The sequence below is a fragment of the Balaenoptera physalus genome, assembly GCF_965194825.1.
Source record: "Balaenoptera physalus genome assembly, contig: HAP1_SCAFFOLD_122, whole genome shotgun sequence".
Lineage (NCBI taxonomy): Eukaryota > Metazoa > Chordata > Mammalia > Artiodactyla > Balaenopteridae > Balaenoptera > Balaenoptera physalus.
In genome coordinates, this window is record NW_028126439.1 from 722322 (window position 1) to 746950 (window position 24629).

A 24629-nucleotide genomic window follows, 5' to 3' on the forward strand; every position below is an offset into this window, starting at 1 on the left:
ATAAGAGGTAGGATATTAACTCGGGACAGGGTTAGGGTGAAGGCTAGGAATCGTGTCAGGAAATGACCTAAGGATAGTGTGAAGACCTTTGTTACTGAGAATATCAGGGCCTTATTCAGAACCAGTGTTAGGGCTTCAGGTAGGGACAGTATCAGGGTCTGACTTAGGGAGAGCGATAGGGTCTGAGTGAGGCCTAGCATCAGACCCTTAGCTGGGGAAACTGTCAGGGCATGACTTAGGAGCAGCATCAAGGCCTCTGTTTGATCAGCCTTAGGGTCTTAGTTAAAGACATGACCAGGGTCTGAGTTAGTCACAGCATCAAGGCCTGAGTTAGTTAGGGAAAGCTGCAGGGCCTCACTCAGGGACAGCGTCAGGGCTTACTTTGGGACAGTTTCAGGACCTTGGTAAGACATGGGTCAGAATATTAGCTCTGGATAATGTCAGGACTTTAGATATTGATGGCAGCAGCCCTTAGTTAGAGACAGTGTCAAGCCCTGAGTTACGACTAGCATCAGAGCCTTTGTTAGGTACAATGTACGGGACTGAGTTGGGAGTAGAGTCAGGGCCTTAGTTAGTGACAGTGTCAGGGCCTGACTTCGGGAGAGCGACAGGGCCTGAGTGAGGGCTAGCGTCAGGCCCTTTGCTGGGCACACTGTCAGGGCATGACTTTGGAGCAGCATCAGCGTCTTTGCTGGATCAGCATTAAGGTCTTTGTGAAATACATGATCAGGACCTGAGTTAGTCACAGCTTCAAGGAGGCTTCAGTTACGGAAAGCTTCAGGGCCTGAGTTAGGGACAGCCTCTGGTCTTCGCTTATGGACAGCATCAGGGCTTACTTTGGGACAGTTTCAGGACCTTGGAAAGACATAGGTCAGGATATTAGCTCAGGATAATGTCAGGACTTTACATACTGATGGCAGCAGGGCCTTAGTTACAGACAGTTTCAGGTCCTGAGTTAGGCCTAGCATCAGTGACTTTGTTAGGTACAGTGTAAGGGACTGAGTTAGGAGTAGTGTCAGGGCCTTGCTTAGGGACAGTGTCAGGGTCTGAGTTAGGTGTACTGTCAGAGACCTAGTTAGGGACAGTGCTAGGGCCTGAGATACGATTCGTGTCAAGGCTTTATATAGGACCAATTTCAGGGCCTTAGTTAGGCGTACTGTCAGGGCCTTAGCTAGGGACAGTGTTAGGGCCTGAGTTAGGATTAGTGTCAAGGCCTTATTTAAGACCAATTTTAGGGCTTTAGTTTGGACTAGCAACAGAGCCTTTGTTAGGTATCATTTCGGGGCCTAAGTTAGGTGCAGTGTCAGGGCCATTGTTAGGGACAGTATCAGTGCCTTACTTAGGAGAAGTTCAGGGCCTTAGCCAGGGAAAGGGTCAGGGCCTTAGTAAGGGATATTATCAGGACCTGAATTAGCAGTAGTGTCAAAAATCCTTAGTGAGAAAAGTTAGGAATAAGTCAGGACTCAGGCCCTGACACTGTCCTTAACTAAGGCCCTGACACTACTCGTAACACAGGCCCTGATCTGATTCCTATCATAGGCCCTGACACTGGTCTTAACTACGGCCCTGACACTGGCCCTAACTAAAGCTGTGACGCTACTCTTAACTCAGGCACTGACACTGTCCCTAACAAAGCCTCGGACACTACTCCTAACTCAGGCCCTGACACTGTCTCTAACTAATGCCCTGATACTACTACGAACTCAGCACTGGCACTGTCCCTAACTTAGGCCCTGACTCTACTCCTAACTCAGGAACTGACTCTGTCACTAACTAAGGCCTTGACACTATTCCTAACTCAGGCACTGATACAATACCTACGGAAGGCCCTGACATTACTCCTAACTCAGGCCCTGGAAAGGTCCCTAACTAAGGCCGATAAAACTCCTAACTCAGGCACTGACACTGTCCCAAAATAAGGCCCTGAATCTATTCCTAACTGAGGTGCTGATACAATACCTAACGAAGGCACTGATGCTACTCCTAACTAAGGCCCTGACACTACTCCGAACTCAGGCCATGACACAGTCCATAACTAAGGCCCTGACACTATTCCCAACTCAGGCACTGACAGTGTACGTAACTAAAACCCTGACACTACACCTAACTCAGGCACTGACAGTGTCCCTAACACGGGCCCTCACATTACTCCCAACTCAGTCACTGACATTTTCCCTAATTGAGGCAATGATACTACTCCCAACTCAGGAACTAAGGCTCTGGATCATTGTGATGACAAGCGCCATGGAGCATTGTGATGATAGGAGTCATGGGGCATTGTGATGACAGGGATCTTGGAGCTTTGTGGTGAAAGGGGTCATGGAACTTTGTGATTACAACGACCTGGAGCATTGTGATGACAAGGGTCATGGAGCATTGTGATGACAATCACCATGGATCATTGTGATTAGTGGGGTAATGGAGCATTGTCATGAAAGGGGTCATGGATCATTGTGATTATAGGGAATCAAGGAGCATTGTTTTGACAAGCTCCAGGGATCATTGTGATGAAAGGGGAAAAGGAGAATTGTGATGAAAGGAATCATGGATCATTGTGATGACAGGGATCATGGAGCATTGTTACGACAAGAGCGAAGGAGCACTGTGATGCCAAGGGCCATGGATCATGGTGATGACAGGGGGCCTGGAGCATTGTAATGACAGGGCTCATGGAGCATTGTGATGACAATGGTCATGGAGAATTTTGATGAAAGGGGCCATGGAGCATTGTGCTGAAAGTGGTCATGGATGTTTGTGAAGACATGCACCAGGGAGCATTGTGATGACAGGGTTCATGGGGCATTGTGATGACAAGGGCCTTGGAGCATTGTGATGATAGTGGTCATATGGCATTTTGAATGATAGGGGCCATGGAACATTGTGATGACAAGTGTCATGGAGCCTTGTAATGACAGGGTGCATGGAACATTGTGATGTCACCGCCATGTAGCATTTCAGACAAGGGTCAAGGAGTATTGTGATGATAAGTGGACGGAACATTGTGAAGACAGGTGTCATGGAGCATTGTGATGATAAGGGCATGGAGCCTTGTGATGACAGGGGGCATGGAATATTGTAATGAAAGGGGGCATGGAGCATTGTGATGACAGGGGGCATGGAGCATGGTGATGAAAAGGGCATGGAGCATTGTGAGACAAGTCTCATGGAGCATTGTGTTGAGAGTGGGTTTAGAGCATTTTGGTGACAGGGGGCATGAAACTTTGTGATGACAATGTCATGGAGCATTGTGAGAAAAGTGTTAAGGAGAGTTGTGATGAAAGGGGTCATGGAAGACTCTGATTACAGTGGACATGGAGCATTGTAATGAGAAAGACAAGTAGCATTGTGATGACATGGCTCAGGGAGCATTGTGGGGAAATGGGTCAAGGGGCATTGTGATGACAGGGGTTATGGAGCATTGTGATGAAAGCGGCCATGGAACATTGTGATGAAAGGGGTCAAGGATCATTGTGATTACAGGGATCATGGAGCATTGTGATGACAAGCGCCAAGGATCCTTTTGAGGAAATGGGTAATGGAGAGTTGTTATCAAAGGGGTCATGGATCATTGTGATTACAGTGGTCATGGAGCCTTGTGATGACAAGCGCCATGGAGCTTTGTGATGACAAGAGCCATGGAGCATTGTAAGGAAAGGGGTCATGGAGCATTGTGATGAACGTGGTCATGGAGCTTTGTTATGACAATGTTCATGGCGCATTTTGATGAAAGGGCTCATGGAGCATTGTGATGGAAGGGGTCATGGGGCATTGTGATGAGAAGGGCCATGGAGCATTGTGATGAAACGGTTCATGGAGCACTGTGATGATAAGGGCATGGAGCCTTGTGATGAAAGACGTCTGGGAGCATTGTGATGAAAGGGGCCATGGGGCATTGTGATGGAAGGGGTCATGGAGCATTGTGATGACAGGGGTCATGGGGCATTGTGATGATAAGGGCGTGGAGCATTGTGATGACTGTGGTCACGGAACATTGTGATGATAAGGGCATGGAGCCTAGTGACGGACAGTCTAGCGGTCTTGAGACTAAAGTCAGTGCCTGAGGTAGGAACAGCATAACATCTTTAGTTAGCATAAGAGGTAGGATATTAACTCGGGACAGGGTTAGGGTGAAGGCTAGGAATCGTGTCAGGAAATGACCTAAGGATAGTGTGAAGACCTTTGTTACTGAGAATATCAGGGCCTTATTCAGAACCAGTGTTAGGGCTTCAGGTAGGGACAGTATCAGGGCCTGACATAGGGAGAGCGATAGGGTCTGAGTGAGGCCTAGCATCAGACCCTTAGCTGGGGACACTGTCAGGGCATGACTTAGGAGCAGCATCAGGGCCTCTGTTGGATCAGCCTTAGGGTCTTAGTTAAAGACATGACCAGGGTCTGAGTTAGTCACAGCATCAAGGCCTGAGTTAGTTAGGGAAAGCTGCAGGGCCTCACTCAGGGACAGCGTCAGGTCTTACTTTGGGACAGTTTCAGGACCTTGGTAAGACATGGGTCAGGATATTAGCTCCGGATAATGTCAGGACTTTAGATATTGATGGCAGCAGCCTTTAGTTAGAGACAGTGTCAGGCCCTGAGTTACGACTAGCATCAGAGCCTTTGTTGGGTACAATGTACGGGACTGAGTTGGGAGTAGAGTCAGGGCGGTAGTTAGTGACAGTGTCAGGGCCTGACTTCGGGAGAGCGACAGGGCCTGAGTGAGGCCTAGCGTCAGGCCCTTTGCTGGGCACACTGTCAGGGCATGACTTTGGAGCAGCATCAGCGTCTTTGCTGGATCAGCATTAAGGTCTTTGTGAAATACATGATCAGGGCCTGAGTTAGTCACAGCTTTAAGGCTTCAGTTAAGGAAAGCTTCAGGGCCTGAGTTAGGGACAGCCTCAGGTCTTCACTTACGGACCGTGTCAGTGCTTACTTTGGGACAGTTTCAGGACCTTGGAAAGACATAGGTCAGGATATTAGCTCAGGATAATGTCAGGACTTTACATACTGATGGCAGCAGGGCCTTAGTTACAGACAGTTTCAGGGCCTGAGTTAGGCCTAGCATCAGTGACTTTGTTAGGTACAGTGTAAGGGACTGAGTTAGGAGTAGTGTCAGGGCCTTGCTTAGGGACAGTGTCAGGGTCTGAGTTAGGTGTACTGTCAGAGACCTAGTTAGGGACAGTGTTAGGGCCTGAGTTACAATTCGTGTCAAGGCCTTATTTAGGACCAATTTCAGGGCCTTAGTTAGGCGTACTGTCAGGGCCTTAGCTAGGGACAGTGTTAGGGCCTGAGTTAGGATTAGTGTCAAGGCCTTATTTAAGACCAATTTTAGGACTTTAGTTTGGACTAGCAACAGAGCCTTTGTTAGGTATCATTTCGGGGCCTAAGTTAGGTGTAGTATCAGGGCCATTGTTAGGGACAGTATCAGGGCCTGACTTCGGAGAAGTTCAGGGCCTTAGCCAGGGAAAGGGTCAGGGCCTTAGTAAGGGATATTATCAGGACCTGAATTAGCAGTAGTGTCAAAAATCCTTAGTGAGGAAAGTTAGGAATAAGTCAGGACTCAGGCCCTGACACTGTCCTTAACTAAGGCCCTGACACTACTCGTAACACAGGCCCTGATCTGATTCCTATCATAGGCCCTGACACTGGCCCTAACTAAAGCTGTGACGCTACTCTTAACTCAGGCACTGACACTGTCCCTAACAAAGCCTCTGACACTACTCCTAACTCAGGCCCTGACACTGTCTCTAACTAAGGCCCTGATACTACTACGAACTCAGCACTGGCACTGTCCCTAACTTAGGCCCTGACTCTACTCCTAACTCAGGAACTGACACTGTCACTAACTAAGTCCCTGACACTGTTCATAACTCACACCCTAACACTACTCCTAAATCACGCCCTGGCAATGTCCCTAACTAAGGCCTTGAAACTATTCCTAACTCAGGCACTGATACAATACCTAAGGAAGGCCCTGACATTACTCCTAACTCAGGCCCTGGAAAGGTCCCTAACTAAGGCCGACAAAACTCCTAACTCAGGCACTGACACTGTCCCAAAATAAGGCCCTGAATCTATTCCTAACTGAAGCGCTGATACAATACCTAACGAAGGCACTGATGCTACTCCTAACTAAGGCCCTGACACTACTCCTAACACAGGCAATGACACAGTCCATAACTAAGGCCCTGACACTATTCCCAACTCAGGCACTGACAGTGTACGTAACTAAAACCCTGACACTACACCTAACTCAGGCACTGACAGTGTCCCTAACAAGGGCCCTCACACTACTCCCAACTCAGTCACTGACATTTTCCCTAATTGAGGCAATGATACTACCCCCAACTCAGGAACTAAGGCTGTGGATCATTGTGATGACAAGCGCCATGGAGCATTGTGATGATAGGAGTCATGGGGCATTGTGATGACAGGGATCTTGGAGCTTTGTGGTGAAAGGGGTCATGGAACTTTGTGATTACAACGACCTGGAGCATTGTGATGACAAGGGTCATGGAGCATTGTGATGACAATCACCATGGATCATTGTGATTAGTGGGGTAATGGAGCATTGTCATGAAAGGGGTCATGGATCATTGTGATTACAGGGAATCAAGGAGCATTGTTTTGACAAGCTCCAGGGATCATTGTGATGAAAGGGGAAAAGGAGAATTGTGATGAAAGGAATCATGGATCATTGTGATGACAGGTTTCATGGGGCATTGTGATGACAGCGGGCCTGGAGCATTGTGATGACAGGGTTCATTGGGCATTGTGATGACAAGGGCCTTGGAGCATTGTGATGATAGTGGTCATATGGCATTTTGAATGATAGGGGCCATGGAACATTGTGATGACAAGTGTCATGGAGCCTTGTAATGACAGGGTGCATGGAACATTGTGATGTCACCGCCATGTAGCATTTTAGACAAGGGTCAAGGAGTATTGTGATGATAAGTGCACGGAACATTGCGAAGACAGGTGTCATGGAGCATTGTGATGATAAGGGCATGGAGCCTTGTGATGACAGGGGGCATGGAATACTGTAATGAAAGGGGGCATGGAGCATTGTGATGACAGGGGGCATGGAGCATGGTGATGAAAAGGGCATGGAGCATTGTGAGACAAGTCTCATGGAGCATTGTGTTGAGAGTGGGCTTAGAGCATTGTGGTGACAAGGGGCATGAAACTTTGTGATGACAATGTCATGGAGCATTGTGAGAAAAGTGTTAAGGAGAGTTGTGATGAAAGGGGTCATGGAAGACTCTGATTACAGTGGACATGGAGCATTGTAATGAGAAAGACAAGTAGCATTGTGATGACATGGCTCAGGGAGCATTGTGGGGAAATGGGTCAAGGGGCATTGTGATGACAGGGGTTATGGAGCATTGTGATGAAAGCGGCCATGGAACATTGTGATGAAAGGGGTCAAGGATCATTGTGATTACAGGGATCATGGAGCATTGTGATGACAAGCGCCAAGGATCCTTTTGAGGAAATGGGTAATGGAGAGTTGTTATCAAAGGGGTCATGGATCATTGTGATTACAGTGGTCATGGAGCCTTGTGATGACAAGCGCCATGGAGCTTTGTGATGACAAGAGCCATGGAGCATTGTAAGGAAAGGGGTCATGGAGCATTGTGATGAACGTGGTCATGGAGCTTTGTTATGACAATGTTCATGGCGCATTTTGATGAAAGGGGTCATGGAGCATTGTGATGGAGGGGGTCATGAGGCATTGTGATGAGAAGGGCCATGGAGCATTGTGATGAAAGGGTTCATGGAGCACTGTAATGATAAGGGCATGGAGCCTTGTGATGAAAATGGTCATGGAGCATTGTGATGAAAAGTAGTCATGGAGCATTGTGATGAACAGGGCACATGGAGCATTGTGATGAAAGTGGTCATGGAGCATTGTGATGAAAGACGTCTGGGAGCATTTTGATGCAAGTGGTCATGGAGCATTGTGATGAAAGGGGACATGGGGCATTGTGATGGAAGGGGTCATGGAGCATTGTGATGACAGGGGTCATGGGGCATTGTGATGATAAGGGCGTGGAGCATTGTGATGACAGTGGTCATGGAACATTGTGACGATAAGGGCATGGAGCCTAGTGAGGGACAGTCTAGCGGTCTTGGGACTAAATTTAGTGCCTGAGGTAGGCACAGCATAACATCTTTAGTTAGCATAAGAGGTAGGATATTAACTCGGGACAGGGTTAGGGTGAAGGCTAGGGATCATGTCAGGAAATGACCTAAGGATAGTGTGAAGACCTTTGTTACTGAGAATATCAGGGCCTTATTCAGAACCAGTGTTAGGGCTTCAGGTAGGGACAGTATCAGGGTCTGACTTAGGGAGAGCGATAGGGTCTGAGTGAGGCCTAGCATCAGACCCTTAGCTGGGGAAACTGTCAGGGCATGACTTAGGAGCAGCATCAAGGCCTCTGTTTGATCAGCCTTAGGGTCTTAGTTAAAGACATGACCAGGGTCTGAGTTAGTCACAGCATCAAGGCCTGAGTTAGTTAGGGAAAGCTGCAGGGCCTCACTCAGGGACAGCGTCAGGGCTTACTTTGGGACAGTTTCAGGACCTTGGTAAGACATGGGTCAGAATATTAGCTCTGGATAATGTCAGGACTTTAGATATTGATGGCAGCAGCCCTTAGTTAGAGACAGTGTCAAGCCCTGAGTTACGACTAGCATCAGAGCCTTTGTTAGGTACAATGTACGGGACTGAGTTGGGAGTAGAGTCAGGGCCTTAGTTAGTGACAGTGTCAGGGCCTGACTTCGGGAGAGCGACAGGGCCTGAGTGAGGGCTAGCGTCAGGCCCTTTGCTGGGCACACTGTCAGGGCATGACTTTGGAGCAGCATCAGCGTCTTTGCTGGATCAGCATTAAGGTCTTTGTGAAATACATGATCAGGACCTGAGTTAGTCACAGCTTCAAGGAGGCTTCAGTTACGGAAAGCTTCAGGGCCTGAGTTAGGGACAGCCTCTGGTCTTCGCTTATGGACAGCATCAGGGCTTACTTTGGGACAGTTTCAGGACCTTGGAAAGACATAGGTCAGGATATTAGCTCAGGATAATGTCAGGACTTTACATACTGATGGCAGCAGGGCCTTAGTTACAGACAGTTTCAGGTCCTGAGTTAGGCCTAGCATCAGTGACTTTGTTAGGTACAGTGTAAGGGACTGAGTTAGGAGTAGTGTCAGGGCCTTGCTTAGGGACAGTGTCAGGGTCTGAGTTAGGTGTACTGTCAGAGACCTAGTTAGGGACAGTGCTAGGGCCTGAGATACGATTCGTGTCAAGGCTTTATATAGGACCAATTTCAGGGCCTTAGTTAGGCGTACTGTCAGGGCCTTAGCTAGGGACAGTGTTAGGGCCTGAGTTAGGATTAGTGTCAAGGCCTTATTTAAGACCAATTTTAGGGCTTTAGTTTGGACTAGCAACAGAGCCTTTGTTAGGTATCATTTCGGGGCCTAAGTTAGGTGCAGTGTCAGGGCCATTGTTAGGGACAGTATCAGTGCCTTACTTAGGAGAAGTTCAGGGCCTTAGCCAGGGAAAGGGTCAGGGCCTTAGTAAGGGATATTATCAGGACCTGAATTAGCAGTAGTGTCAAAAATCCTTAGTGAGAAAAGTTAGGAATAAGTCAGGACTCAGGCCCTGACACTGTCCTTAACTAAGGCCCTGACACTACTCGTAACACAGGCCCTGATCTGATTCCTATCATAGGCCCTGACACTGGTCTTAACTACGGCCCTGACACTGGCCCTAACTAAAGCTGTGACGCTACTCTTAACTCAGGCACTGACACTGTCCCTAACAAAGCCTCGGACACTACTCCTAACTCAGGCCCTGACACTGTCTCTAACTAATGCCCTGATACTACTACGAACTCAGCACTGGCACTGTCCCTAACTTAGGCCCTGACTCTACTCCTAACTCAGGAACTGACTCTGTCACTAACTAAGGCCTTGACACTATTCCTAACTCAGGCACTGATACAATACCTACGGAAGGCCCTGACATTACTCCTAACTCAGGCCCTGGAAAGGTCCCTAACTAAGGCCGATAAAACTCCTAACTCAGGCACTGACACTGTCCCAAAATAAGGCCCTGAATCTATTCCTAACTGAGGTGCTGATACAATACCTAACGAAGGCACTGATGCTACTCCTAACTAAGGCCCTGACACTACTCCGAACTCAGGCCATGACACAGTCCATAACTAAGGCCCTGACACTATTCCCAACTCAGGCACTGACAGTGTACGTAACTAAAACCCTGACACTACACCTAACTCAGGCACTGACAGTGTCCCTAACACGGGCCCTCACATTACTCCCAACTCAGTCACTGACATTTTCCCTAATTGAGGCAATGATACTACTCCCAACTCAGGAACTAAGGCTCTGGATCATTGTGATGACAAGCGCCATGGAGCATTGTGATGATAGGAGTCATGGGGCATTGTGATGACAGGGATCTTGGAGCTTTGTGGTGAAAGGGGTCATGGAACTTTGTGATTACAACGACCTGGAGCATTGTGATGACAAGGGTCATGGAGCATTGTGATGACAATCACCATGGATCATTGTGATTAGTGGGGTAATGGAGCATTGTCATGAAAGGGGTCATGGATCATTGTGATTATAGGGAATCAAGGAGCATTGTTTTGACAAGCTCCAGGGATCATTGTGATGAAAGGGGAAAAGGAGAATTGTGATGAAAGGAATCATGGATCATTGTGATGACAGGGATCATGGAGCATTGTTACGACAAGAGCGAAGGAGCACTGTGATGCCAAGGGCCATGGATCATGGTGATGACAGGGGGCCTGGAGCATTGTAATGACAGGGCTCATGGAGCATTGTGATGACAATGGTCATGGAGAATTTTGATGAAAGGGGCCATGGAGCATTGTGCTGAAAGTGGTCATGGATGTTTGTGAAGACATGCACCAGGGAGCATTGTGATGACAGGGTTCATGGGGCATTGTGATGACAAGGGCCTTGGAGCATTGTGATGATAGTGGTCATATGGCATTTTGAATGATAGGGGCCATGGAACATTGTGATGACAAGTGTCATGGAGCCTTGTAATGACAGGGTGCATGGAACATTGTGATGTCACCGCCATGTAGCATTTTAGACAAGGGTCAAGGAGTATTGTGATGATAAGTGGACGGAACATTGTGAAGACAGGTGTCATGGAGCATTGTGATGATAAGGGCATGGAGCCTTGTGATGACAGGGGGCATGGAATATTGTAATGAAAGGGGGCATGGAGCATTGTGATGACAGGGGGCATGGAGCATGGTGATGAAAAGGGCATGGAGCATTGTGAGACAAGTCTCATGGAGCATTGTGTTGAGAGTGGGTTTAGAGCATTTTGGTGACAGGGGGCATGAAACTTTGTGATGACAATGTCATGGAGCATTGTGAGAAAAGTGTTAAGGAGAGTTGTGATGAAAGGGGTCATGGAAGACTCTGATTACAGTGGACATGGAGCATTGTAATGAGAAAGACAAGTAGCATTGTGATGACATGGCTCAGGGAGCATTGTGGGGAAATGGGTCAAGGGGCATTGTGATGACAGGGGTTATGGAGCATTGTGATGAAAGCGGCCATGGAACATTGTGATGAAAGGGGTCAAGGATCATTGTGATTACAGGGATCATGGAGCATTGTGATGACAAGCGCCAAGGATCCTTTTGAGGAAATGGGTAATGGAGAGTTGTTATCAAAGGGGTCATGGATCATTGTGATTACAGTGGTCATGGAGCCTTGTGATGACAAGCGCCATGGAGCTTTGTGATGACAAGAGCCATGGAGCATTGTAAGGAAAGGGGTCATGGAGCATTGTGATGAACGTGGTCATGGAGCTTTGTTATGACAATGTTCATGGCGCATTTTGATGAAAGGGCTCATGGAGCATTGTGATGGAAGGGGTCATGGGGCATTGTGATGAGAAGGGCCATGGAGCATTGTGATGAAACGGTTCATGGAGCACTGTGATGATAAGGGCATGGAGCCTTGTGATGAAAGACGTCTGGGAGCATTGTGATGAAAGGGGCCATGGGGCATTGTGATGGAAGGGGTCATGGAGCATTGTGATGACAGGGGTCATGGGGCATTGTGATGATAAGGGCGTGGAGCATTGTGATGACTGTGGTCACGGAACATTGTGATGATAAGGGCATGGAGCCTAGTGACGGACAGTCTAGCGGTCTTGAGACTAAAGTCAGTGCCTGAGGTAGGCACAGCATAACATCTTTAGTTAGCATAAGAGGTAGGATATTAACTCGGGACAGGGTTAGGGTGAAGGCTAGGAATCGTGTCAGGAAATGACCTAAGGATAGTGTGAAGACCTTTGTTACTGAGAATATCAGGGCCTTATTCAGAACCAGTGTTAGGGCTTCAGGTAGGGACAGTATCAGGGCCTGACATAGGGAGAGCGATAGGGTCTGAGTGAGGCCTAGCATCAGACCCTTAGCTGGGGACACTGTCAGGGCATGACTTAGGAGCAGCATCAGGGCCTCTGTTGGATCAGCCTTAGGGTCTTAGTTAAAGACATGACCAGGGTCTGAGTTAGTCACAGCATCAAGGCCTGAGTTAGTTAGGGAAAGCTGCAGGGCCTCACTCAGGGACAGCGTCAGGTCTTACTTTGGGACAGTTTCAGGACCTTGGTAAGACATGGGTCAGGATATTAGCTCCGGATAATGTCAGGACTTTAGATATTGATGGCAGCAGCCTTTAGTTAGAGACAGTGTCAGGCCCTGAGTTACGACTAGCATCAGAGCCTTTGTTGGGTACAATGTACGGGACTGAGTTGGGAGTAGAGTCAGGGCGGTAGTTAGTGACAGTGTCAGGGCCTGACTTCGGGAGAGCGACAGGGCCTGAGTGAGGCCTAGCGTCAGGCCCTTTGCTGGGCACACTGTCAGGGCATGACTTTGGAGCAGCATCAGCGTCTTTGCTGGATCAGCATTAAGGTCTTTGTGAAATACATGATCAGGGCCTGAGTTAGTCACAGCTTTAAGGCTTCAGTTAAGGAAAGCTTCAGGGCCTGAGTTAGGGACAGCCTCAGGTCTTCACTTACGGACCGTGTCAGTGCTTACTTTGGGACAGTTTCAGGACCTTGGAAAGACATAGGTCAGGATATTAGCTCAGGATAATGTCAGGACTTTACATACTGATGGCAGCAGGGCCTTAGTTACAGACAGTTTCAGGGCCTGAGTTAGGCCTAGCATCAGTGACTTTGTTAGGTACAGTGTAAGGGACTGAGTTAGGAGTAGTGTCAGGGCCTTGCTTAGGGACAGTGTCAGGGTCTGAGTTAGGTGTACTGTCAGAGACCTAGTTAGGGACAGTGTTAGGGCCTGAGTTACAATTCGTGTCAAGGCCTTATTTAGGACCAATTTCAGGGCCTTAGTTAGGCGTACTGTCAGGGCCTTAGCTAGGGACAGTGTTAGGGCCTGAGTTAGGATTAGTGTCAAGGCCTTATTTAAGACCAATTTTAGGACTTTAGTTTGGACTAGCAACAGAGCCTTTGTTAGGTATCATTTCGGGGCCTAAGTTAGGTGTAGTATCAGGGCCATTGTTAGGGACAGTATCAGGGCCTGACTTCGGAGAAGTTCAGGGCCTTAGCCAGGGAAAGGGTCAGGGCCTTAGTAAGGGATATTATCAGGACCTGAATTAGCAGTAGTGTCAAAAATCCTTAGTGAGGAAAGTTAGGAATAAGTCAGGACTCAGGCCCTGACACTGTCCTTAACTAAGGCCCTGACACTACTCGTAACACAGGCCCTGATCTGATTCCTATCATAGGCCCTGACACTGGCCCTAACTAAAGCTGTGACGCTACTCTTAACTCAGGCACTGACACTGTCCCTAACAAAGCCTCTGACACTACTCCTAACTCAGGCCCTGACACTGTCTCTAACTAAGGCCCTGATACTACTACGAACTCAGCACTGGCACTGTCCCTAACTTAGGCCCTGACTCTACTCCTAACTCAGGAACTGACACTGTCACTAACTAAGTCCCTGACACTGTTCATAACTCACACCCTAACACTACTCCTAAATCACGCCCTGGCAATGTCCCTAACTAAGGCCTTGAAACTATTCCTAACTCAGGCACTGATACAATACCTAAGGAAGGCCCTGACATTACTCCTAACTCAGGCCCTGGAAAGGTCCCTAACTAAGGCCGACAAAACTCCTAACTCAGGCACTGACACTGTCCCAAAATAAGGCCCTGAATCTATTCCTAACTGAAGCGCTGATACAATACCTAACGAAGGCACTGATGCTACTCCTAACTAAGGCCCTGACACTACTCCTAACACAGGCAATGACACAGTCCATAACTAAGGCCCTGACACTATTCCCAACTCAGGCACTGACAGTGTACGTAACTAAAACCCTGACACTACACCTAACTCAGGCACTGACAGTGTCCCTAACAAGGGCCCTCACACTACTCCCAACTCAGTCACTGACATTTTCCCTAATTGAGGCAATGATACTACCCCCAACTCAGGAACTAAGGCTGTGGATCATTGTGATGACAAGCGCCATGGAGCATTGTGATGATAGGAGTCATGGGGCATTGTGATGACAGGGATCTTGGAGCTTTGTGGTGAAAGGGGTCATGGAACTTTGTGATTACAACGACCTGGAGCATTGTGATGACAAGGGTCATGGAGCATTGTGATGACAATCACCATGGATCATTGTGATTAGTGGGGTAATGGAGCATTGTCATGAAAGGGGTCATGGATCATTGTGATTACAGGGAATCAAGGAGCATTGTTTTGACAAGCTCCAGGGATCATTGTGATGAAAGGGGAAAAGGAGAATTGTGATGAAAGGAATCATGGATCATTGTGATGACAGGGATCATGGAGCATTGTTACGGCAAGAGAGAAGGAGCACTGTGATGACAAGGGCCATGGATCATGGTGATGACAGGGGTCAGGGAGCATTGTAATGACAGGGCTCATGGAGCATTGTGATGACAATGGTCATGGAGAATATTGATGAAATGGGTCATGGAGCATTGTGCTGAAAGTGGTCATGGATCTTTGTGATGACATGCACCAGGGAGCATTGTGATGACAAGGGCCATGGATCATTGTGATGACAGCGGGCCTGGAGCATTGTGATGACAGGGTTCATGGGGCATTGTGATGACAAGGGCCTTGGAGCATTGTGATGAAAGTGGTCATATGGTATTTTGAATGATAGGGGCCATGGAACATTGTGATGACAAGTGTCATGGAGCCTTGTAATGACAGGGTGCATGGAACATTGTGATGTCACCGCCATGTAGCATTTTAGACAAGGGTCAAGGAGTATTGTGATGATAAGTGCACGGAACATTGCGAAGACAGGTGTCATGGAGCATTGTGATGATAAGGGCATGGAGCCTTGTGATGACAGGGGGCATGGAATACTGTAATGAAAGGGGGCATGGAGCATTGTGATGACAGGGGGCATGGAGCATTGTGATGAAAAGGGCATGGAGCATTGTGAGACAAGTCTCATGGAGCATTGTGTTGAGAGTGGGCTTAGAGCATTGTGGTGACAGGGAGCATGAAACTTTGTGATGACAATGTCATGGAGCATTGTGAGAAAAGTGTTAAGGAGAGTTGTGATGAAAGGGGTCATGGAAGACTCTGATTACAGAGGACATGGAGCATTGTAATGAGAAAGACAAGTAGCATTGTGATGACATGGCTCAGGGAGCATTGTGGGGAAATGGGTCAAGGGGCATTGTGATGACAGGGGTTATGGAGAATTGTGATGAAAGCGGCCATGGAACATTGTGATGAAAGGGGTCAAGGATCATTGTGATTACAGGGATCATGGAGCATTGTGATGACAAGCTCCATGGATCATTTTGAGGAAATGGGTAATGGAGAGTTGTTATCAAAGGGGTCATGGATCATTGTGATTACAGTGGTCATGGAGCCTTGTGATGTCAAGCGCCATGGAGCTTTGTGATGACAAGAGCCATGGAGCATTGTAAGGAAAGGGGTCATGGAGCATTGTGATGAACGTGGTCATGGAGCTTTGTTATGACAATGTTCATGGCGCATTTTGATGAAAGGGGTCATGGAGCATTGTGATGGAAGGGGTCATGGGCCATTGTGATGAGAAGGGCCATGGAGCAGTGTGATGAAAGGGTTCATGGAGCACTGTGATGATAAGGGCATGGAGCCTTGTGATGAAAATGGTCATGGAGCATTGTGATGAAAAGGGGTCATGGAGCATTGTGATGAACAGGGCACATGGAGCATTGTGATGAAAATGGTCATGGAGCACTGTGATGAAACACGTCTGGGAGCATTGTGATGAAAGGGGACATGGGGCATTGTGATGGAAGGGGTCATGGAGCATTGTGATGACAGGGGTCATGGGGCATTGTGATGATAAGGGCGTGGAGCATTGTGATGACAGTGGTCACGGAACATTGTGACGATAAGTGCATGGAGCCTAGTGAGGGACAGTCTAGCGGTCTTGGGACTAAAGTCAGTGCCTGAGGTAGGCACAGCATAACATCTTTAGTTAGCATAAGAGGTAGGATATTAACTCGGGACAGGGTTAGGGTGAAGGCTAGGAATCGTGTCAGGAAATGACCTAAGGATAGTGTGAAGACCTTTGTTACTGAGAATATCAGGGCCTTATTCAGAACCAGTGTTAGGGCTTCAGGTAGGGACAGTATCAGGGCCTGACTTAGGGAGAGCGATAGGGTCTGAGTGAGGCCTAGCATCAGACCCTTAGCTGGGGACAGTGTCAGGGCATGACTTAGGAGCAGCATCAGGGCCTCTGTTGGATCAGCCTTAGGGTCTTAGTTAAAGACATGACCAGGGTCTGAGTTAGTCACAACATCAAGGCCTGAGTTAGTTAGGGAAAGCTGCAGGGCCTCACTCAGGGACAGCGTCAGGGCTTACTTTGGGACAGTTTCAGGACCTTGGTAAGACATGGGTCAGGATATTATCTCCGGATAATGTCAGGTCTTTAGATATTGATGGCAGCAGCCCTTAGTTAGAGACAGTGTCAGGCCCTGAGTTACGACTAGCATCAGAGCCTTTGTTAGGTACAATGTACGGGACTGAGGTGGGAGTAGAGTCAGGGCCTTAGTTAGTGACAGTGTCAGAGCCTGACTTCGGGAGAGCGACAGGGCCTGAGTGAGGCCTAGCGTCAGGCCCTTTGCTGGGCACACTGTCAGGGCATGACTTTGGAGCAGCATCAGCGTCTTTGCTGGATCAGCATTAAGGTCTTTGTGAAATACATGATCAGGGCCTGAGTTAGTCACAGCTTCAAGGCATCAGTTAAGGAAAGCTTCAGGGCCTAAGTTAGGGACAGCCTCAGGTCTTCACTTACGGACAGCTTCAGGGCTTACTTTGGGACAGTTTCAGGACCTTGGAAAGACAAAGGTCAGGATATTAGCTCAGGATAATGTCAGGACTTTACATACTGATGGCAGCAGGGCCTTAGTTACAGACAGTTTCAGGGCCTGAGTTAGGCCTAGCATCAGTGACTTTGTTAGGTACAGTGTAAGGGACTGAGTTAGGAGTAGTGTCAGGGCCTTGCTTAGGGACAGTGTCAGGGTCTGAGTTAGGTGTACTGTCAGAGACCTAGTTAGGGACAGTGCTAGGGCCTGAGTTACGATTCGTGTCAAGGCCTTATTTAGGACCAATTTCAGGGCCTTAGTTAGGCGTACTGTCAGGTCCTTAGCTAGGGACAGTGTTAGGGCCTGAGTTAGGATTAGTGACAAGGCCTTATTTAAGACCAATTTTAGGGCTTTAGTTTGGACTAGCAACAGAGCCTTTGTTAGGTATCATTTCGGGGCCTAAGTTAGGTGCAGTGTCAGGGCCATTGTTAGGGACAGTATCAGGGCCTGCCTTAGGAGAAGTTCAGGGCGTTAGCCAGGGAAAGTGTCAGGGCCTTAGTAAGGGATTTTATCAGGACCTGAATTAGCAGTAGTGTCAAAAATCCTTAATGAGGAAAGTTAGGAATAAGTCAGGACTCAGGCCCTGACACTGTCCTTAACTAAGGCCCTGACACTACTCGTAACACAGGCCCTGATCTGATTCCTATCATAGGCCCTGACACTGGTCTTAACTAAGGCCCTGACACTGGCCCTAACTAAAGCTGTGACGCTACTCTTAACTCAGGCACTGACACTGTCCCTAACAAAGCCTCGGACACTACTCCTAACTCAGGCCCTGACACTGTCTCTAACTAAGGCCCTGATACTACTACGAACTCAGCACTGGCACTGTCCCTAACTTAGGCCCTGACTCTACTCCTAACTTAGGAACTGACACTGTCAGAAACTAAGGCCCTGACACTGTTCATAACTCACACCCTAACACTACTCCTAAATCATGCCCTGGCAATGTCCCTAACTAAGGCCTTGACACTATTCCTAACTCAGGCACTGATACAATACCTAAGGAAGGCCCTGACATTACTCCTAACTCAGGCCCTGGAAAGGTTCCTAACTAAGGCCGACAAAACTCCTAACTCAGGCACTGACACTGTCCCAAAATAAGGCCCTGAATCTATTCCTAACTGAGGCGCTGATACAATACCTAACGAAGGCACTGATGCTACTCCTAACTAAGGCCCTGACACTACTCCTAACACAGGCAATGACACAGTCCATAACTAAGGCCCTGACACTATTCCCAACTCAGGCACTGACAGTGTACGTAACTAAAACCCTGACACTACACCTAACTCAGGCACTGACAGTGTCCCTAACAAGGGCCCTCACACTACTCCCAACTCAGTCACTGACATTTTCCCTAATTGAGGCAATGATACTACACCCAACTCAGGAACTAAGACTGTAGATCATTGTGATGACAAGCGCCATGGAGCATTGTGATGATAGGAGTCATGGGGCATTGTGATGACAGGGATCTTGGAGCTTTGTAGTGAAAGCGGTCATGGAACTTTGTGATTACAATGACCTGGAGCATTGTGATGACAAGGGTCATGGAGCATTGTGAGAACAATCACCATGGATCATTGTGATTAGTGGGGTAATGGAGCATTGTCATGAAAGGGGTCATGGATCATTGTGATTACAGGGAATCAAGGAGCATTGTTTTGACAAGCTCCAGGGATCATTGTGATGAAAGGGGAAAAGGAGAATTGTGATGAAAGGAATCATGGATCATTGTGATGACAGGTTTCATGGGGCATTGTGATGACAGCGGGCCTGGAGCATTGTGATGACAGGGTTCATTGGGCATTGTGATGACAAGGGCCTTGGAGCATTGTGATGATAGTGGTCATATGGCATTTTGAATGATAGGGGCCATGGAACATTGTGATGACAAGTGTCATGGAGCCTTGTAATGACAGGGTGCATGGAACATTGTGATGTCACCGCCATGTAGCATTTTAGACAAGGGTCAAGGAGTATTGTGATGATAAGTGCACGGAACATTGCGAAGACAGGTGTCATGGAGCATTGTGATGATAAGGGCATGGAGCCTTGTGATGACAGGGGGCATGGAATACTGTAATGAAAGGGGGCATGGAGCATTGTGATGACAGGGGGCATGGAGCATGGTGATGAAAAGGGCATGGAGCATTGTGAGACAAGTCTCATGGAGCATTGTGTTGAGAGTGGGCTTAGAGCATTGTGGTGACAAGGGGCATGAAACTTTGTGATGACAATGTCATGGAGCATTGTGAGAAAAGTGTTAAGGAGAGTTGTGATGAAAGGGGTCATGGAAGACTCTGATTACAGTGGACATGGAGCATTGTAATGAGAAAGACAAGTAGCATTGTGATGACATGGCTCAGGGAGCATTGTGGGGAAATGGGTCAAGGGGCATTGTGATGACAGGGGTTATGGAGCATTGTGATGAAAGCGGCCATGGAACATTGTGATGAAAGGGGTCAAGGATCATTGTGATTACAGGGATCATGGAGCATTGTGATGACAAGCGCCAAGGATCCTTTTGAGGAAATGGGTAATGGAGAGTTGTTATCAAAGGGGTCATGGATCATTGTGATTACAGTGGTCATGGAGCCTTGTGATGACAAGCGCCATGGAGCTTTGTGATGACAAGAGCCATGGAGCATTGTAAGGAAAGGGGTCATGGAGCATTGTGATGAACGTGGTCATGGAGCTTTGTTATGACAATGTTCATGGCGCATTTTGATGAAAGGGGTCATGGAGCATTGTGATGGAGGGGGTCATGAGGCATTGTGATGAGAAGGGCCATGGAGCATTGTGATGAAAGGGTTCATGGAGCACTGTAATGATAAGGGCATGGAGCCTTGTGATGAAAATGGTCATGGAGCATTGTGATGAAAAGTAGTCATGGAGCATTGTGATGAACAGGGCACATGGAGCATTGTGATGAAAGTGGTCATGGAGCATTGTGATGAAAGACGTCTGGGAGCATTTTGATGCAAGTGGTCATGGAGCATTGTGATGAAAGGGGACATGGGGCATTGTGATGGAAGGGGTCATGGAGCATTGTGATGACAGGGGTCATGGGGCATTGTGATGATAAGGGCGTGGAGCATTGTGATGACAGTGGTCATGGAACATTGTGACGATAAGGGCATGGAGCCTAGTGAGGGACAGTCTAGCGGTCTTGGGACTAAATTTAGTGCCTGAGGTAGGCACAGCATAACATCTTTAGTTAGCATAAGAGGTAGGATATTAACTCGGGACAGGGTTAGGGTGAAGGCTAGGGATCATGTCAGGAAATGACCTAAGGATAGTGTGAAGACCTTTGTTACTGAGAATATCAGGGCCTTATTCAGAACCAGTGTTAGGGCTTCAGGTAGGGACAGTATCAGGGTCTGACTTAGGGAGAGCGATAGGGTCTGAGTGAGGCCTAGCATCAGACCCTTAGCTGGGGAAACTGTCAGGGCATGACTTAGGAGCAGCATCAAGGCCTCTGTTTGATCAGCCTTAGGGTCTTAGTTAAAGACATGACCAGGGTCTGAGTTAGTCACAGCATCAAGGCCTGAGTTAGTTAGGGAAAGCTGCAGGGCCTCACTCAGGGACAGCGTCAGGGCTTACTTTGGGACAGTTTCAGGACCTTGGTAAGACATGGGTCAGAATATTAGCTCTGGATAATGTCAGGACTTTAGATATTGATGGCAGCAGCCCTTAGTTAGAGACAGTGTCAGGCCCTGAGTTACGACTAGCATCAGAGCCTTTGTTAGGTACAATGTACGGGACTGAGTTGGGAGTAGAGTCAGGGCCTTAGTTAGTGACAGTGTCAGGGCCTGACTTCGGGAGAGCGACAGGGCCTGAGTGAGGGCTAGCGTCAGGCCCTTTGCTGGGCACACTGTCAGGGCATGACTTTGGAGCAGCATCAGCGTCTTTGCTGGATCAGCATTAAGGTCTTTGTGAAATACATGATCAGGACCTGAGTTAGTCACAGCTTCAAGGCTTCAGTTACGGAAAGCTTCAGGGCCTGAGTTAGGGACAGCCTCTGGTCTTCGCTTATGGACAGCATCAGGGCTTACTTTGGGACAGTTTCAGGACCTTGGAAAGACATAGGTCAGGATATTAGCTCAGGATAATGTCAGGACTTTACATACTGATGGCAGCAGGGCCTTAGTTACAGACAGTTTCAGGTCCTGAGTTAGGCCTAGCATCAGTGACTTTGTTAGGTACAGTGTAAGGGACTGAGTTAGGAGTAGTGTCAGGGCCTTGCTTAGGGACAGTGTCAGGGTCTGAGTTAGGTGTACTGTCAGAGACCTAGTTAGGGACAGTGCTAGGGCCTGAGATACGATTCGTGTCAAGGCCTTATATAGGACCAATTTCAGGGCCTTAGTTAGGCGTACTGTCAGGGCCTTAGCTAGGGACAGTGTTAGGGCCTGAGTTAGGATTAGTGTCAAGGCCTTATTTAAGACCAATTTTAGGGCTTTAGTTTGGACTAGCAACAGAGCCTTTGTTAGGTATCATTTCGGGGCCTAAGTTAGGTGCAGTGTCAGGGCCATTGTTAGGGACAGTATCAGGGCCTGACTTAGGAGAAGTTCAGGGCCTTAGCCAGGGAAAGGGTCAGGGCCTTAGTAAGGGATATTATCAGGACCTGAATTAGCAGTAGTGTCAAAAATCCTTAGTGAGAAAAGTTAGGAATAAGTCAGGACTCAGGCCCTGACACTGTCCTTAACTAAGGCCCTGACACTACTCGTAACACAGGCCCTGATCTGATTCCTATCATAGGCCCTGACACTGGTCTTAACTACGGCCCTGACACTGGCCCTAACTAAAGCTGTGACGCTACTCTTAACTCAGGCACTGACACTGTCCCTAACAAAGCCTCGGACACTACTCCTAACTCAGGCCCTGACACTGTCTCTAACTAATGCCCTGATACTACTACGAACTCAGCACTGGCACTGTCCCTAACTTAGGCCCTGACTCTACTCCTAACTCAGGAACTGACTCTGTCACTAACTAAGGCCTTGACACTATTCCTAACTCAGGCACTGATACAATACCTACGGAAGGCCCTGACATTACTCCTAACTCAGGCCCTGGAAAGGTCCCTAACTAAGGCCGATAAAACTCCTAACTCAGGCACTGACACTGTCCCAAAATAAGGCCCTGAATCTATTCCTAACTGAGGTGCTGATACAATACCTAACGAAGGCACTGATGCTACTCCTAACTAAGGCCCTGACACTACTCCGAACTCAGGCCATGACACAGTCCATAACTAAGGCCCTGACACTATTCCCAACTCAGGCACTGACAGTGTACGTAACTAAAACCCTGACACTACACCTAACTCAGGCACTGACAGTGTCCCTAACACGGGCCCTCACATTACTCCCAACTCAGTCACTGACATTTTCCCTAATTGAGGCAATGATACTACTCCCAACTCAGGAACTAAGGCTCTGGATCATTGTGATGACAAGCGCCATGGAGCATTGTGATGATAGGAGTCATGGGGCATTGTGATGACAGGGATCTTGGAGCTTTGTGGTGAAAGGGGTCATGGAACTTTGTGATTACAACGACCTGGAGCATTGTGATGACAAGGGTCATGGAGCATTGTGATGACAATCACCATGGATCATTGTGATTAGTGGGGTAATGGAGCATTGTCATGAAAGGGGTCATGGATCATTGTGATTATAGGGAATCAAGGAGCATTGTTTTGACAAGCTCCAGGGATCATTGTGATGAAAGGGGAAAAGGAGAATTGTGATGAAAGGAATCATGGATCATTGTGATGACAGGGATCATGGAGCATTGTTACGACAAGAGCGAAGGAGCACTGTGATGCCAAGGGCCATGGATCATGGTGATGACAGGGGGCCTGGAGCATTGTAATGACAGGGCTCATGGAGCATTGTGATGACAATGGTCATGGAGAATTTTGATGATAGGGGCCATGGAGCATTGTGCTGAAAGTGGTCATGGATGTTTGTGAAGACATGCACCAGGGAGCAGTGTGATGACAGGGTTCATGGGGCATTGTGATGACAAGGGCCTTGGAGCATTGTGATGATAGTGGTCATATGGCATTTTGAATGATAGGGGCCATGGAACATTGTGATGACAAGTGTCATGGAGCCTTGTAATGACAGGGTGCATGGAACATTGTGATGTCACCGCCATGTAGCATTTTAGACAAGGGTCAAGGAGTATTGTGATGATAAGTGGACGGAACATTGTGAAGACAGGTGTCATGGAGCATTGTGATGATAAGGGCATGGAGCCTTGTGATGACAGGGGGCATGGAATATTGTAATGAAAGGGGGCATGGAGCATTGTGATGACAGGGGGCATGGAGCATGGTGATGAAAAGGGCATGGAGCATTGTGAGACAAGTCTCATGGAGCATTGTGTTGAGAGTGGGTTTAGAGCATTTTGGTGACAGGGGGCATGAAACTTTGTGATGACAATGTCATGGAGCATTGTGAGAAAAGTGTTAAGGAGAGTTGTGATGAAAGGGGTCATGGAAGACTCTGATTACAGTGGACATGGAGCATTGTAATGAGAAAGACAAGTAGCATTGTGATGACATGGCTCAGGGAGCATTGTGGGGAAATGGGTCAAGGGGCATTGTGATGACAGGGGTTATGGAGCATTGTGATGAAAGCGGCCATGGAACATTGTGATGAAAGGGGTCAAGGATCATTGTGATTACAGGGATCATGGAGCATTGTGATGACAAGCGCCAAGGATCCTTTTGAGGAAATGGGTAATGGAGAGTTGTTATCAAAGGGGTCATGGATCATTGTGATTACAGTGGTCATGGAGCCTTGTGATGACAAGCGCCATGGAGCTTTGTGATGACAAGAGCCATGGAGCATTGTAAGGAAAGGGGTCATGGAGCATTGTGATGAACGTGGTCATGGAGCTTTGTTATGACAATGTTCATGGCGCATTTTGATGAAAGGGCTCATGGAGCATTGTGATGGAAGGGGTCATGGGGCATTGTGATGAGAAGGGCCATGGAGCATTGTGATGAAACGGTTCATGGAGCACTGTGATGATAAGGGCATGGAGCCTTGTGATGAAAGACGTCTGGGAGCATTGTGATGAAAGGGGCCATGGGGCATTGTGATGGAAGGGGTCATGGAGCATTGTGATGACAGGGGTCATGGGGCATTGTGATGATAAGGGCGTGG